Here is a 16,748-nt window from a genome sequence, read left to right as displayed (position 1 = left end):
CAACTCATCAGCCCAAGAACACCATCCACAAAGTGCCACGTGGTGGTGACAGCATCATGCTGTGGGGATGTTTTTTGGCAGCAAGGACAAGGAAAACTGTCCAATGAGAGGGAATGATGGATATTGCAAAAAACAGGGAAATTCTTGAGAAAAACATGTTTCAGTCTATCAGTAATTTGAGACTGGGATGAAGGTTCACCTTCCAACAAGACGATCACCAAAAGCATACTGCAAAAGCAACAGTCAAGTAGTTTAGTGAAAAATGTGTAAATGTTTTGGAGTGGCCTAGTCAAAACCAGGCAAAAATTCAATTGAGAATCTGTAAAAAAAAAAAAAAAAATTACTAAATAAATAAATAAAAAAAAAAATATTATTCCCATAAATACATTTCTTTATCTAAAAAAAAACAAAAAAAAAAACAATAAAAGTGCACATATTTAGTATCGCCGCGTCCGTAGTGAACACCGTAAGAAAAAAAAAAAAACGAGCCAAAAAACAACACTTTATTATCATACCGCCGATCAAAAAGTGGAATAGCACGCGATCAAAAAGACGGATATAAATAACCATGATACCGCTGAAAACGTCATCTTGTCCCGCAAAAAACGAGCTGCCACAAAGCATAATAAGCAAAAAAATAAAAAAGTTATAGTCCTGAGAATAAAGCGATGCCAAAATAATTATTTTTTCTATAAAATAGCTTTTATCGTATAAAAGCGCCAAAACATAAAAAAATGATATAAATGAGGTATTGCTGTAATCGCACTGACCCGACGAATAAAACTGCTTCATCCACTTTACCAAACGCGGAACGGTATAAACGCCTCCCCCAAAAGAAATTCCTGAATAGCTGGTTTTTGGTCATTCTGCCTCACAAAAATCGGAATAAAAAGTGATCAAAAACTGTCAAGTGTCCAAAAGTGTTACCAATAAAAACGTCAACTCATCCCGCAAAAAACAAGACCTCACATGACTCTGTGGACCAAAATATGGAAAAATTATAGGTCTCAAAATGTGGAGACGCAAAAACGTTTTTGCTATAAAAAAAGCGTAATTTAGTGTGTGACAGCTGCCAAGCATAAAAATCCGATATAAAAAACGCTATAAAAGTAAATCAAACCCCCCTTCATCACCCTCTTGGTTAGGGAAAAATAATAAAATTAAAAAAATGTATTTATTTCCATTTTCCCATCAGGGCTAGGGTTAGGGTTAGGGCTAGGGTTAGGGTTAGGGTTGGGGCTAGGGTTAGGGCTAGGGTTAGGGCTAGGGTTAGGGCTAGGGTTAGGGCTAGGGTTGGGGCTAGGGTTGGGGCTAGGGTTAGGGCTAGGGCTAGGTTTAGGGCTAGGGTTAGGGTTGGGGCTAGGGTTAGGGTTGGGGTTAGGGTTGGAGCTAAAGTTAGGGTTAGGGTTGGGGCTAAAGTTAGGGTTAGGGTTGGGGCTAAAGTTAGGGTTAGGGTTGGGAATAAAGTTAGGGTTAGGGTTTGGATTATATTTACGGTTGGGATCAGGGTTGGGATTAGAATTAGGGGTGTGTCAGGGTTAGGGGTGTGGTTAGGGTTACCGTTGGGATTAGGTTTAGGGGTGTGTTAGGGTTAGGGTTTCAGGTAGAATTGGGGAGTTTCCACTGTTCAGGCACATCAGGGGCTCTCCAAACGCGACATGGCGTCCGATCTCAATTCCAGCCAATTCTGCGTTGAAAAAGTAAAACAGTGCTCCTTCCCTTCCGAGCTCTCCGGTGCGCCCAAACAGGGGTTTACCCCAACATATGCGATATCAGCGTACTCAGAACAAATTGCACAACAACTTTTGGGGTCCAAGTTCTCTTGTTATCCTTGGGAAAATAAAAATGTGGGGGGCTAAAAATCATTTTTGTGGGAAAAATAAGATTTTTTTTATTTTCGCGGCTCTGCGTTGTAAACTGCAGTGAAACACTTGGGGGTTCAAAGTTCTCACAACACATCTAGATAGGTTCCGTGGGAGGTCTAGTTTCCAATATGGGGTCACTTGTGGGGGGTTTGTACTGTTTGGGTACATCAGGGGCTCTGCAAATGCAACGTGACGCCTGCAGACCAATCCATCTAAGTCTGTATTCCAAATGGCGCTCCTCCCCTTCCGAGCTCTGCCATGCCTCCAAACAGTACTTCCCCCCCACATATGGGGTATTAGCGTACTCAGGAGATATTGGACAACAACTTTTGGGGTCTAATTTATCCTGTTACCCTTGTGAAAATACATAACTGGGGGCTAAAAAATCATTTTTGTGAAAAAAAAAAGAATTTTTATTTTCACGGCTCTGCGTTATAAACTGTAGTGAAACACTTGGGGGTTCAAAGTACTCACAACACATCTAGATAAGTTCCTTGGGGGGTCTAGTTTCCAATATGGGGTCACTTGTGGGGGGTTTCTACTGTTTGGGTACATCAGGTGCTCTGCAAATGCAACGTGACGCCTGCAGACCAATCCATCTAAGTCTGTATCCCAAATGGCGCTCCTTCCCTTCCGAGCTCTGCCATGCGCCCAAACAGTGCTTCCCCCCACATATGGGGTATCAGCGTACTCAGGACAAATTGGACAACAACTTTTAGGGTCCAATTTATCCTGTTACCCTTGTGAAAATACAAAACTGGGGACTAAAAAAATCATTTTTGTGAAAAAAAAAGAATTTTTATTTTCACGGCTCTGCGTTATCAACTGTAGTGAAACACTTGGGGGCTCAAAGCTCTGATAACACATCTAGATAAGTTCCTTAGGGGGTCTACTTTCCAAAATGGTGTCACTTTTGGGTGGTTTCAATGTTTAGGCACATCAGGGGCTCTCCAAACGCAACATGGTGTCCCATCTCAATTCCAGTCAATTTTGCATTGAAAAGTCAAATGGCGCTCCTTCCCTTCCGAGCTCTGCCATGCGCCCAAACAATGGTTTACACCCACATATGGGGTATCAGCGTATTCAGGACAAATTGCACAACAACTTTTATGGTCTAATTTCTTCTCTTACCCTTGGGAAAATAAAAAATTGGGGGCAAAAAGATCATTTTTGTGAAAAAATATGATTTTTTTTTACGGCTCTGCATTATAAACTTCTATGAAGCACTTGGTGGGTCAAAGTGCTCACCACACATCTAGATAAGTTCCTTAAGGGGTCTACTTTCCAAAATGGTGTCACTTGTGGGGGGTTTCAATGTTTAGGCACATCAGGGGCTCTCCAAACGCAACATGGCGTCCCATCTCAATTCCAGTCAATTTTGCATTGAAAAGTCAAATGGCGCTCCTTCCCTTCCGAGCTCTGCCATGCGCCCAAACAATGGTTTACACCCACATATGGGGTATCAGCGTATTCAGGACAAATTGCACAACAACTTTTGTGGTCTAATTTCTTCTCTTACCCTTGGGAAAATAAAAGATTGGGACAAAAATTTCATTTTTGTGAAAAAATATGATTTTTTTTTTTTACGGCTCTGCATTATAAACTTCTATGAAGCACTTGGTGGGTCAAAGTGCTCACCACACATCTAGATAAGTTCCTTAAGGGGTCTACTTTCCAAAATAGTGTCACTTGTGGGGGGTTTCAATGTTTAGGCACATCAGGGGCTCTCCAAACGCAACATGGCGTCCCATCTCAATTCCAGTCAATTTTGCATTGAAAAGTCAAATGGCGCTCCTTCCCTTCCGAGCTCTGCCATGTGCCCAAACAATGGTTTACACCCACATATGGGGTATCAGCGTACTCAGGACAAATTGCACAACAACTTTTGTGGTCTAAATTCTTCTCTTACCCTTGGGAAAATAAAAAATTGGGGGCAAAAAGATCATTTTTGTGAAAAAATATGATTTTTTTTACGGCTCTGCATTATAAACTTCTATGAAGCACTTGGTGGGTCAAAGTGCTCACCACACATCTAGATAAGTTCCTTAAGGGAAACAGGAACACATGGGCTACTTGCACAGTGAACAAGTCTGTATGATCATGTTCACACACCACCAAGAAACCTGAAGACACAAAAGAGAATAGTAAAACCAAAAACACTCAGTTTGAAAAAATGTTGCAGTAATCCGCAAGTGCTAGTAAAAGATGTAAAAAACAGGGTATTTGGTTGATACGTTTTTTGCAAAAAATGTATACTAAGCTGCTCTACCAATCTTCACGGTATACCCTTATCAGAGCAGTCCTAACTAATGTATGCAATCCCTATCTGATGTATTTAAAAACCTGATCATCTGTATATAACCTGTGTGAACAGGGTTCAGAGAGGAAAAATCCATGTGTGCATACAGGGTAGAACAGCTTTTGTGCAGATAGCCCAAGAGGAGTGGTGGAACTCCCCAGTCTTGTAGACACAAGAGAACAATTATGGAAACAGGAACACATGGGCTACTTGCACAGTGAACAAGTCTGTATGATCATGTTCACACACCACCAAGAAACCTGAAGACACAAAAGAGAATAGTAAAACCAAAAACACTCAGTTTGAAAAAATGTTGCAGTAATCCGCAAGTGCTAGTAAAAGATGTAAAAAACAGGGTATTTGGTTGATACGTTTTTTGCAAAAAATGTATACTAAGCTGCTCTACCAATCTTCACGGTATACCCTTATCAGAGCAGTCCTAACTAATGTATGCAATCCCTATCTGATGTATTTAAAAACCTGATCATCTGTATATAACCTGTGTGAACAGGGTTCAGAGAGGAAAAATCCATGTGTGCATACAGGGTAGAACAGCTTTTGTGCAGATAGCCCAAGAGGAGTGGTGGAACTCCCCAGTCTTGTAGACACAAGAGAACAATTATGGAAACAGGAACACATGGGCTACTTGCACAGTGAACAAGTCTGTATGATCATGTTCACACACCACCAAGAAACCTGAAGACACAAAAGAGAATAGTAAAGCCAAAAACACTCAGTTTGAAAAAATGTTGCAGTAATCCGCAAGTGCTAGTAAAAGATGTAAAAAACAGGGTATTTGGTTGATACGTATCAACCAAATACCCTGTTTTTTACATCTTTTACTAGCACTTGCGGATTACTGCAACATTTTTTCAAACTGAGTGTTTTTGGTTTTACTATTCTCTTTTGTGTCTTCAGGTTTCTTGGTGGTGTGTGAACATGATCATACAGACTTGTTCACTGTGCAAGTAGCCCATGTGTTCCTGTTTCCATAATTGTTCTCTTGTGTCTACAAGACTGGGGAGTTCCACCACTCCTCTTGGGCTATCTGCACAAAAGCTGTTCTACCCTGTATGCACACATGGATTTTTCCTCTCTGAACCCTGTTCACACAGGTTATATACAGATGATCAGGTTTTTAAATACATCAGATAGGGATTGCATACATTAGTTAGGACTGCTCTGATAAGGGTATACCGTGAAGATTGGTAGAGCAGCTTAGTATACATTTTTTGCAAAAAACGTATCAACCAAATACCCTGTTTTTTACATCTTTTACTAGCACTTGCGGATTACTGCAACATTTTTTCAAACTGAGTGTTTTTGGTTTTACTATTCTCTTTTGTGTCTTCAAGTTCCTTAAGGGGTCTACTTTCCAAAATGGTGTCACTTGTGGGGGGTATCAATGTTTAGGCACATCAGGGGCTCTCCAAACGCAACATGGCGTCCCATCTCAATTCCAGTCAATTTTGCATTGAAAAGTGAAATGGCGCTCCTTCCCTTCCGAGCTCTGCCATGCGCCCAAACAATGGTTTACACCCACATATGGGGTATCAGCGTACTCAGGACAAATTCCACAACAACTTTTGTGGTCTAATTTCTTCTCTTACCCTTGGGAAAATAAAAAATTGGGGGCAAAAAATCATTTTTGTGAAAAAATATGATTTTTTTTTTTACGGCTCTGCATTATAAACTTCTATGAAGCACTTGGTGGGTCAAAGTGCTCACCACACATCTAGATAAGTTCCTTAAGGGGTTTACTTTCCAAAATGGTGTCACTTGTGGGGGGTTTCAATGTTTAGGCACATCAGGGGCTCTCCAAACGCAACATGGCGTCCCATCTCAATTCCAGTCAATTTTGCATTGAAAAGTCAAATGGCGCTCCTTCCCTTCCGAGCTCTGCCATGCGCCCAAACAATGGTTTACACCCACATATGGGGTATCAACGTACTCAGGACAAATTGCAAAACAACTTTTGTGGTCTAATTTCTTCTCTTACCCTTGGGAAAATAAAAAATTGGGGGCAAAAAGATCATTTTTGTGAAAAAATATGATTTTTTTTTTCACGGCTCTGCATTATAAACTTCTATGAAGCACTTGGTGGGTCAAAGTGCTCACCACACATCTAGATAAGTTCCTTAAGGGGTCTACTTTCCAAAATGGTGTCACTTGTGGGGGGTTTCAATGTTTAGGCACATCAGGGGCTCTCCAAACGCAACATCGCGTCCCATCTCAATTCCAGTCAATTTTGCATTGAAAAGTCAAATGGCGCTCCTTCCCTTCCGAGCTCTGCCATGCGCCCAAACAATGGTTTACACCCACATATGGGGTATCAGCGTACTCAGGACAAATTGCACAACAATGTTTGTGGTCTAATTTATTCTCTTACCCTTGGGAAAATAAAAAATTGGGGGCAAAAAATCATTTTTGTGAAAAAATATGATTTTTTTTTTACGGCTCTGCATTATAAACTTCTATGAAGCAATTGGTGGGTCAAAGTGCTCACCACACATCTAGATAAGTTCCTTAAGGGGTCTACTTTCCAAAATGGTGTCACTTGTGGGGGGTTTCAATGTTTAGGCACATCAGGGGCTCTCCAAACGCAACATGGCGTCCCATCTCAATTCCAGTCAATTTTGCATTGAAAAGTCAAATGGCGCTCCTTCCCTTCCGAGCTCTGCCATGCGCCCAAACAATGGTTTACACCCACATATGGGGTATCAACGTACTCAGGACAAATTGCAAAACAACTTTTGTGGTCTAATTTCTTCTCTTACCCTTGGGAAAATAAAAAATTGGGGGCAAAAAGATCATTTTTGTGAAAAAATATGATTTTTTTTTTCACGGCTCTGCATTATAAACTTCTATGAAGCACTTGGTGGGTCAAAGTGCTCACCACACATCTAGATAAGTTCCTTAAGGGGTCTACTTTCCAAAATGGTGTCACTTGTGGGGGGTTTCAATGTTTAGGCACATCAGGGGCTCTCCAAACGCAACATGGCGTCCCATCTCAATTCCAGTCAATTTTGCATTGAAAAGTCAAATGGCGCTCCTTTCCTTCCGAGCTCTGCCATGCGCCCAAACAGTGGTTTATCCCCACATATAGGGTATCAACTTACTCAGGACAAATTGTACAACAACTTTTGGAGTCCATTTTCTCCTGTTACCCTTGGTAAAATAAAACAAATTGGAGCTGAAATAAATTTTGTGTGAAAAAAAGTTAAATGTTCATTTTTATTTAAACATTCCAAAAATTCCTGTAAAACACCTGAAGGGTTAATAAACTTCTTGAATGTGGTTTTGAGCACCTTGAGGGGTGCAGTTTTTAGAATGGTGTCATACTTTGGTATTTTCTATCATATAGACCCCTCAAAATGACTTCAAATGAGATGTGATCCCTAAAAAAAAATGGTGTTGCAAAAATGAGAAATTGCTAGTCAACTTTTAACCCTTATAACTCCCTAACAAAAAAAAATTTTGGTTCCAAAATTGTGCTGATGTAAAGTAGACATGTGGGAAATGTTACTTATTAAGTATTTTGCATGACATATCTCTGTGATTTAAGGGTATAAAAATTCAAAGTTGGAAAATTGCGAAATTTTCAAAATTTTCGCCAAATTTCCATTTTTTTCACAAATAAACGCAAGTTACATCGAATAAATTTTACCACTAACATGAAGTACAATATGTCACGAGAAAACATTGTCAGAATCGCCAAAATCCGTTGAAGCGTTCCAGAGTTATAACCTCATAAAGGGACAGTGGTCAGAATTGTAAAAATTGGCCCGGTCATTAACGTGCAAACCACCCTCGGGGCTTAAGGGGTTAAACCTCTGTCTGAGATCCCCCGCCTGTAATTTGAATTTGGTTTCAGAAGAACAGATTCGCCGCGTCCTGAGAAACTGTCCGACTGGGACGGCCCTCTCAGTGGCTGGATGGTGAGCAGAGGTAGCATATAGCAGAGAATTAACAGAGGTCGGCTTCCTGAAAACGTCGGTCTGGATGCGCCGATCGGAATCAATCTCCAGACGGACGTCCAGGAAGTCGACTGTAACAGTGCTGAAAGTATACGTAAGGTGTATATTCAGTGTATTGTCATTCAAACATCTCATGAAGTCCTCGAGCTGGCAGACAGATCCCCCCAAAAAAAACAGAACGTCATTGATGTAGCGATGCCAGCACAGCACATGGGCAGCGGACGGTGGGCCCCCATCGCCAAAAAAGTCCCTCTCCCAGGCACCAAGGAAGAGGTTGGCGTACGAGGGAGCACACGCCGCGCCCATGGCTGTGCCGCGTTTCTGTAAATAGAAATTGTCTTTGAAAATAAAAAATTTGGGGGTCAGGATGTACTCCACCAGCTCTAGGATTAGCTCACATAGAGGGCCGTCCAGGTCGGAGGCACTCAGGAAGTGGCGAACGGCATTCAACCCATGGGAGTGATCAATGCACGTATGTAGACTCTCGACGTCGGCTGTTACGAGAATTGTATCACGGTCCACAAGGATACCGTCGACCCTCGACAGGACGTCCGAAGTGTCTTTCACATACGATGGTAGGGTCTCAACCAGAGGTTTGAGATAATAGTCAATAAATGACAAACGGGATTACATATCCCTTCAATATCAGACACTATAGGACGCGCCGGAGGGTCGAGGGCATCCTTGTGGACTTTGGGCAATAAATAAAACGTTGAAACTCTAGGTGACCTGACCATTAATCCATCAAACACCTGTTTGGTGATGGTATTTCCCTCCAGGGCCCCAATGAGAATATTTTGTAACTCCCACAAAAAGGGAACCGTGGGATTGGAGGACAGCCTGAGGTAAGTAAGAGGATCCTTAAGTTGCCGAAAGGCTTCCCGTTCATACTTCACGCAAGGCCAGATCACCACATTCCCCCCCTTGTCCGCCGGTTTAAATATTACATCTTTCCAAGATTGTAGTTGTTTGATGGCAAAGCGCTGCCTGGCTGTCAAGTTATTATATGTTCGCCGAGATGGCAATTTTTTGAGATCCTCTCTCACCAATTTGGTGAAGATCTCCACCGCCGGAGATAAGGACAAGGGGGGGAACCTGGCTGATCTGGGACGAGCGGAAGGAGGGAACTTACTTGGATCAGGGGTATCTTGTTCCTCAAGCAAATCCTCCAAATCATGGAGAGTTTCCTGTTGTGAATTCCGCTCCTGGGCTCCCTCCGGTGGTTGTAAGTGGCACTTTTGTGAGTTCTGCTCTTGGGCTCCCTCTTGTGGTTTCAAGTGGTATGGCTGCTCCTTGGAGTTAGCTGTATTCAGCTGCCTCCACTTATCGCCACTTCTGCTCGGCTATTTAGGCCTGGCTCTTTCCTTCAGCCAGTGCCACTTGTAAATGGTTCCTGGTTGGATTCACATCTCTTTGGATTTCCCTGTTATCCTGACCAGTTCAGCAAAGCTAAGTTTTTGCATGCTCTTTTCTGTCCATAGATTGTTGACTTATCCGTTCTGTGCTTTCTATGTTTGTCCAGCTTATCAGTATGAATTAATTCTGTCTTGCTGAAAGCTCTGGGAAGCAGATTTACCCTCCACACCTTTAGTCAGGTGTGGAGATTTTTGTAAACTCTGCATGGATTTTTTGTAGTGTTTTATACTGACCGCACAGTATTCCATCCTGTCCTATCTATTTAGCTAGACTGGCCTCCTGTGCTCATCCTGGTTTCATTCTGTGTATGTCTTTTCCCTCTCCACTCACAGTCATTATTTGTGGGGGGCTAATCTATCCTTTGGGGATTTTCTCTGAGGCAAGATAGCTTTCCTGCTTCTATCTTTAGGGGTAGTTAGCTCTTAGGCTGTGACGAGATGCCTAGGGAGAGTTAGGAGCATCCCACGGCTACTTCTAGTGTTGTGTTGAGCTTAGGGACTGCGGTCAGTACAGCTACCACGTCCTTCAGAGCTCGTTCCATGTTGCTCCTGGACCACCGTATCATAACAGTTTCCCTTTCAATGTCGCTCATTTCTTCAGAGGAAGTCCTGCTGGTATGGAGCTTCTTAAGAATTTTACTTTACTGCTGAAAAATAGTCAAAGGAGTTAGTGGGAGAGAAGGTCAGGCCCCTGCTGAGGACATCAACCTGGTCCTCGGAGAGAACATGTGCAGACAAATTAAGTACCTGTATGCCCCCCTGCGTGCTTACATGAGCAGGTCCCCCTGTTTTGGTTTTGGTGAGCTGTCTAGTGGTCATTCTTTTATTGGAATATCCTGAAGTGGTAGGGCCCCCACTTTGGTTGACCTGGATCTAGATTGATAGGCGTTCCTAGATCTCGCACGAGATCAGCCAGGTGGATTTTGCCATCTGTAAACTTTCGAGAGTTGTTTGTCTTGAGCGTCCCGTTGAAACTTTTTCGCTTTGGTGGTTTGGATATCACTGGCCCACTTCTGGAGCTCAGCGTCCACCTCATCATTTAATTTTTTGAGGGCATCCCCTGTCATTTCTTTTTGTAAGGTGACCTGTAAAGTATCAATTTCCACCTCAATAGACTCTAGTGATTTCTGATTCATTTGTTTAAGGAGAGTCATAAAGCCCTCAATAGTAGATAACATGTAGCTAGAGAGCTAGTAATTGAACCCGTAGGGGTTAGTGAGTCCTCCTGAAAACCATAGAGAGATGGTTGCTGTGAACCTAGAAGAAGAGATGCAGTAGGCCCAGACAAGTAGCTAGGCGGTCCTGCATATGTGAAGTCAAAGAAGTAAAGAAAATGTTAACTTTGTACCATAGTGTTTTGTAGTAAGCCTTTAGTGGTTTCAGCCTATACGCCCTTAAAGGAAAAGTTAAATTATTGTTCAAAGATTTGCACTTAGTAGAATACCTGGCTGGGTAAAGGAAATTATTTATAGTCAGTAAGTTAGGATGTTATTTAAAATGTTTCAATATGTTTCTGTTTGTAACGTTCAAGTGACCTCACCTCCCATAAAGGGAAGCATTGTTATATTTACCTATTCATAGCATTTCAAAATTTTGTATGTCTTTTTCCTAACATGTATTGTTGTTCTTCTTTTGCCAGTCCGGGAGAACTGGATTTAACCGGGGGGGAGTGCAGCGCCCCAGAGTCCTGGTCGTTGCAGTAATGTCGCTCTGCCACTAAGGGGAGTGATGTTATGTCTGATTGCACTAAAGGAGTTCACCTGACCAGGTATCACAGTCACACATTACACTTCACACTCTGGCCACCAGGGGGAGCAAAAGGCACTGTATTAGGCCACTCCTCACACTCTGGTAAAACTGGGGGTTGGACAGGAAGTTAGAGAGAACAAAGCCTGGGAGAGCTCCAGGGAGGACCTGTCAGGGGTGGGTTCCTGGCAGGTACCTAGCAGAAAGGACAGATCGTTATGGAGCCGCGCCTTCACTACCTTGCGGCAGCATCCTAAGGAAGGACACAAAGCGAAGGATATTGTGGAGAAGTGAGAAACGAGATCACCGCACAAGGAGAAAGACCAGTAGGAGTCGTGCCCCGAGATCGGCAACATCCTACTGAGGCGCGTAGCCGGTGGCCGGAACGCCGAGGAAGTAACAGACTTCAAGCATTACTTCAAAAAGCGGCAGGACAGTTGATTATAGGTTGGCTGTCTACCTTCCATCACCTAAGCAGACATAGGGGGCAATTGTGGGAGAGGGGCGTTTCCAGGGTCCCAGAATAACTCCAGGCCTTCCCGTCAAACGGGTGCGTCCTAGCCAGATAAACTTGGGGGACGGAGAGAATGAACGAATATGAAAGTTGTGAGGACTATCCCGTGGTGCTCAGCAGGGAAAGACTACAACACACAGGCACTAGTTGGTAGGCACTGATTTCCACCTGCAAAGGGAACTCTGGATGTGCCTTCGGACCGGCTGGACTCAGCCAGCCCTGTTAGCAGTGCTCTGGATTGCGGATCCCGAAGTCTTCAGTAAAGAGGTAAAGAGACTGCAACCCTGTGTCCTCGTTATTAACTGGGCCTCACATCATCGCCACCTACACTACTGGGAAGCCCTGGGGATATACTTCACCTGTGGGAAGGTATACCATCTAGCTGCCATTCCATCACCCCAGCGGACCCCTAAGCAGCGTCGGTCACCCTGACCGAATACCACAGGTGGCGTCACGAACCCTTGACAAACTTTCATCACCCTTTCATTGGACGCCCCTTAGCAGGGTCACGGACCGGGTCCAGCCACCGTGACAACCCCAGCACCGAGACAGAGAGGACCGGTATCGAGTACCCCGCGGCCCTGCGTTTGGGGGCGTTCCAACTTTCTATAATGTTCTGGGGATGAAGCAAGAGATCACATCTACGCCGAAGAAAGGTGCATGTATTTAGGATACATCCAGCCGTAGCAGGTAAAATCACAAAAAGGAAAAAAGTGCAAGTTAGGAAATAAATCTCGCCGTGTGATGAATGGATGGTTGCTTCTCAATAATGCAGCCAGGATCCAAGTCCGTTGACCATCGGAAAAACGTAGGGCAAAAGGAGAGACAAAGGATCCATAGGCTGGGTATGAATAAAATTCAATTTTTATTTCATTCCATTAAAAGGAAAAAGTATTGTCCAGACAGATTAAAAAGAATCCAACATGCTAACGTGTTTCTGGCCATAGCACTTAGTCTTAGATTCCCTGTAATGTTCTTGGGATGAAGCACGAGATCACGTGTCCTTAGGATGTAGAAGCAAGGTGCATGTATTTAGGAAAGATCCAGCTTTAGCAGGTAAAATCACAAAGTAGTGCCATTAAAAAACAAGGCATTTGTTGCAACAAAGATTGACGGGTATGATCGAAGTGCAGAAGGTACTATTACTCCCTATGCTTACTGCTTGCTTGAGGGTGGGGAGTATACAAGCTTTGGCTTTTCCCAGACATCTTGGTAGGCCTTTCAGCAGTTTTCTCTTACATTTATGTCTCACTTCTCCCTGGCACTGACTTTTCCTGGCTCCTCACATCTGGCCACTTTCTTTTTGCTTCTTATTCTGCGAGTACTGGCTCCGCTACACTGAGGCATCTTCTGAACCACACCTAGGCACCCAATATCTCGGCTCATCTGATCAGCTAGCACAGCAACTCTTTCATATCACTTCTTTTTTTCTACATCAGATAGCATGGACCTGCAGAAAATCAAGATTGAAATAAAGGAGTTCTTCTCAACTTTTGGACCAAAGGACCAAACAATAAGCTGCCAGACCAGCACGAGCTAGGCTTAGAAATCTCCAGAACCTTCTTTTGGACATTATACAGCTTAAGGCCGGGGTCATACTAGCGTATGGCATCTGATGCAAGAGCATCAGATGCAGTATGCTAATGACTCTTGGCTCCTTGGTCTGCTGCGAGGAAGAGCCAGGTGTCATGCAACTGTGTTCCGAGCCTCTCGCACAGAGAGGATGGGATCACAGCTGCGGAGGAGGCGGGGAAACTAATTTCTCCTTCTTCTCCATTGCTGGTGTCGGCGTATATCGCACAGTACTCGGATGATATGTGTCACTCGCACCCATAGACTTATATGGGTGCAAGTGAACCGAGACTCGGCCGAGTCTCAGTGCCAATCACAGAAAGCTGCAATTGTTCTCGCATGCTGAAAGGATGACCTGGTAAGAACTATTGTAACAGACACAAACATAATAGAAAATCAGAAGAACAGCACGGGGCACCATATTGAGTCAGTAACAGCAATATCTGGAATTTTCAGTTTTAACCCATTAATGGCACAGCCAGTTTCTGTTTTTGCGTTTTCGTTTTTTCCTCCCCTTCTTCTCAGCACCATAACATTTAATTTTTTCTGTCCATTCAGACATGTGAGGGCTTTTTTATGGGATGAGTTGTTCTTTTGAATTACACCATTCATTTACAGGAAAAAAAATTACAAGTGGGGAGAAATTGTGAATGAACTGCAATACTGACGTTGTTTTTTGGGAATTGATGGTGTACATTTAGTGGTAAGAATGACCTTGCAATATAATTTTCCTAATCAGTACAATTATGGTGATACCAAACGTGCAGTTTTTTAAAATCATTTAAAAATTTTAAAATCAGACGTTTTTTTTTTAAATTTGGAGGATTGAGTCGCTATTTTTATTAAGATGAGATGCCCAGTGTGCGTTAATTATCTTTATAACACTTGTAATTCCAAGTAACAGCAGATGCTCATCACTGCTCCCCCTCCCTGAGATATTAGGTCAGGCATCAGTGTGCAGCTCCCTGCTGTGAGTAACAGCCAGCCTGAGAAGAGGTCCATTCTGTTACTATCAGCCAGTTCCTGATAATAGCTATTTCTCTCCATAGAACAGGGGGCATGGCCACACCCACTTTTCTTTGACTGGTTGTTAATCATTGGGAAGGTGGGAATGAACACTGGTGTTTTGCTTATTGACCAAGATAGGAGTGAGGAGCAGCAGCTGTCACATGGAATTACAAGTGTTATAAAGATAATTAAAATGCACTGGGCATCTATATAGCTTATAAGGGCAGGGACAGTACATTTTTTTAATCTCCTCGGAATACCCCTTTAACAGTTTAACAATTGCCAGAGACAGGTCCTGGCTGTAACACACAGCTGAGTAGGGGTGAGCTCACCCTTTGAGCCAGCTCCATACACCCACTTCCCACTTTTGCCATACATGTACGTCAGACTTCATGAAGTGGTTAAGAGGTACATAACTAAACATTGGTATGTATGAAGTTTGTAGACTACTAGACTATAAAGTTAAATATGAGGTATTATTACTTATACTATTTAGTCCCTTAAAGCAAAACTTTGGCACTATAGTTTAATTAATCAATGTTTTCTTTAAAGTATCCACTGATAAAAAATACATGACCTATAAAATCTGCATTTAATAAAACGTGTTTCTATGTTGTATTGATGATCGACTTTGGCAATGAAGTTCGCCCATCTGCAGAGCTATATCAGATGAAGTATATGTTAACTGCTTTGCTAATGTCAGAGCCATTTGACAAATGTGAAATTGAACAAAAATGTATGCAGCAAAAACTAATATAAAATAGAAATGATTGTAGAGTAAATCATAATAATATGTACATATAAAAAGTAATTTCAATTCTCCATTCAAGTTTGAAAAACTAATGCCTGTGATTGTATTCCACTGCCGACATTTCTATTCTTTTAGATAAGTTCTTGTCCAGAATGAAATTAAAGTTATAGAATATTAAAAAGCAGATTGAGAACATACAGTAGACTGTTAGTCCTCTTATAATGATGCAGGGTGAAAAAAGAGAACAGAACTCTCACCATTTTATGAGTATGGGCATTATTCATCTCAACCATTGCATAACTTAAATTGAACTGATTAAAATAATTGTTGAAAACAATCGTTTACAAACATTACATTTTTAATATTCCGCATCATATGCTAAATATCAGTGAAGTGCCAGAACTTTACATATCCGTTATAATAGAAGCTCATGGCTTCTTCTTCAGGAAGTTTCCACACAAAGATAGCTTTGTGTGGAAACTTCCTGAAGAAGAAGCCATGAGCTTCGAAACGCGTTGAATAAACCACCCGAACATCTTACAAGTATTTCTGGATCTATTATTTGTCGCAGCAGCGCGGATGTAATCCACATTTCATCTATTATAACGGTTCTGAGAGGTCGCAGTGCCGACCTGTGGATCTGCAGCAGCTGACAAACTACACGCTTGTACTGTGTACTACCAGGTGAGCAGTTCTCTCACAATTGATCAGAAACAATCCTGGGGATAAGATTTGCGCTTTTTTTGTCTCCTATCTTTCAATACTAGAACTTTACATATGGCTTTCTAATGTCATTCTGATACATTTTTGCTTTTGGTATGCCTTTTAATGTTTTTGGGTCACTTGGTAAATCCTTTACTTTCAAAGCTAGAGTTCATAGAACTTTTATATTGATAACCTTTCCTAGTTATAGGTTTCCATCCGACCAGCCGGATGTTAGCAGTTGTGCAGGTGAACAGCACAGCTCCGCCTGCTGTGTAGTGGTCGCTGTTGAGTACTGCAGATCAACTATCTATTTGAACATCTGTAGAATGTAAGCCCGCAAGGGCAGGGTCCTCGCCCCTCTGTATCAGTCAGTCATTGTTAGTTTGTTTACTGTATGTGATATTTGTAACTTGTATGTAACCCCTTCTCATGTACAGCACCATGGAATCAATGGTGCTATATAAATAAATAATAATAATAATAATAATAATAATAATAACAAGGTCCGAATTATAGTACTCAGCAGCTGACACTTCAAATGAAGGAGCAGTCCTGTTTAGCTCCATAACTTCTGACATCTGCCTCCTGCTGGAACCTTTCTTAAGGATAGGTCATCAAAATAAAGGTAAAGGAGCAAACCTTTAGGATTTGAAAGACTTTTGGTTCAGGCCACCACGCAAATTAGAATCTGCCCATGAATTATACATATAATTCGCGGGCAAATTAGAATCTGCCCTTATAAAGTATACATGCAATTATAAAAAACCATTTTACATATCATAGTTCTATATCAGAAGTTTTGATTGGTGGGGGAGCCTGTCACTGAAATCCTTATTGATAAGCAAAAAAAAAAAAATGCCCGAAGCGGTCAGCAGAGTTGTGACTCTTAATATCAG

This window comes from Ranitomeya imitator, chromosome 1 (genome assembly GCF_032444005.1).
Source record: "Ranitomeya imitator isolate aRanImi1 chromosome 1, aRanImi1.pri, whole genome shotgun sequence".
NCBI classification, from domain to species: Eukaryota; Metazoa; Chordata; class Amphibia; order Anura; family Dendrobatidae; genus Ranitomeya; species Ranitomeya imitator.
This window is presented reverse-complemented; position numbering follows the sequence as displayed.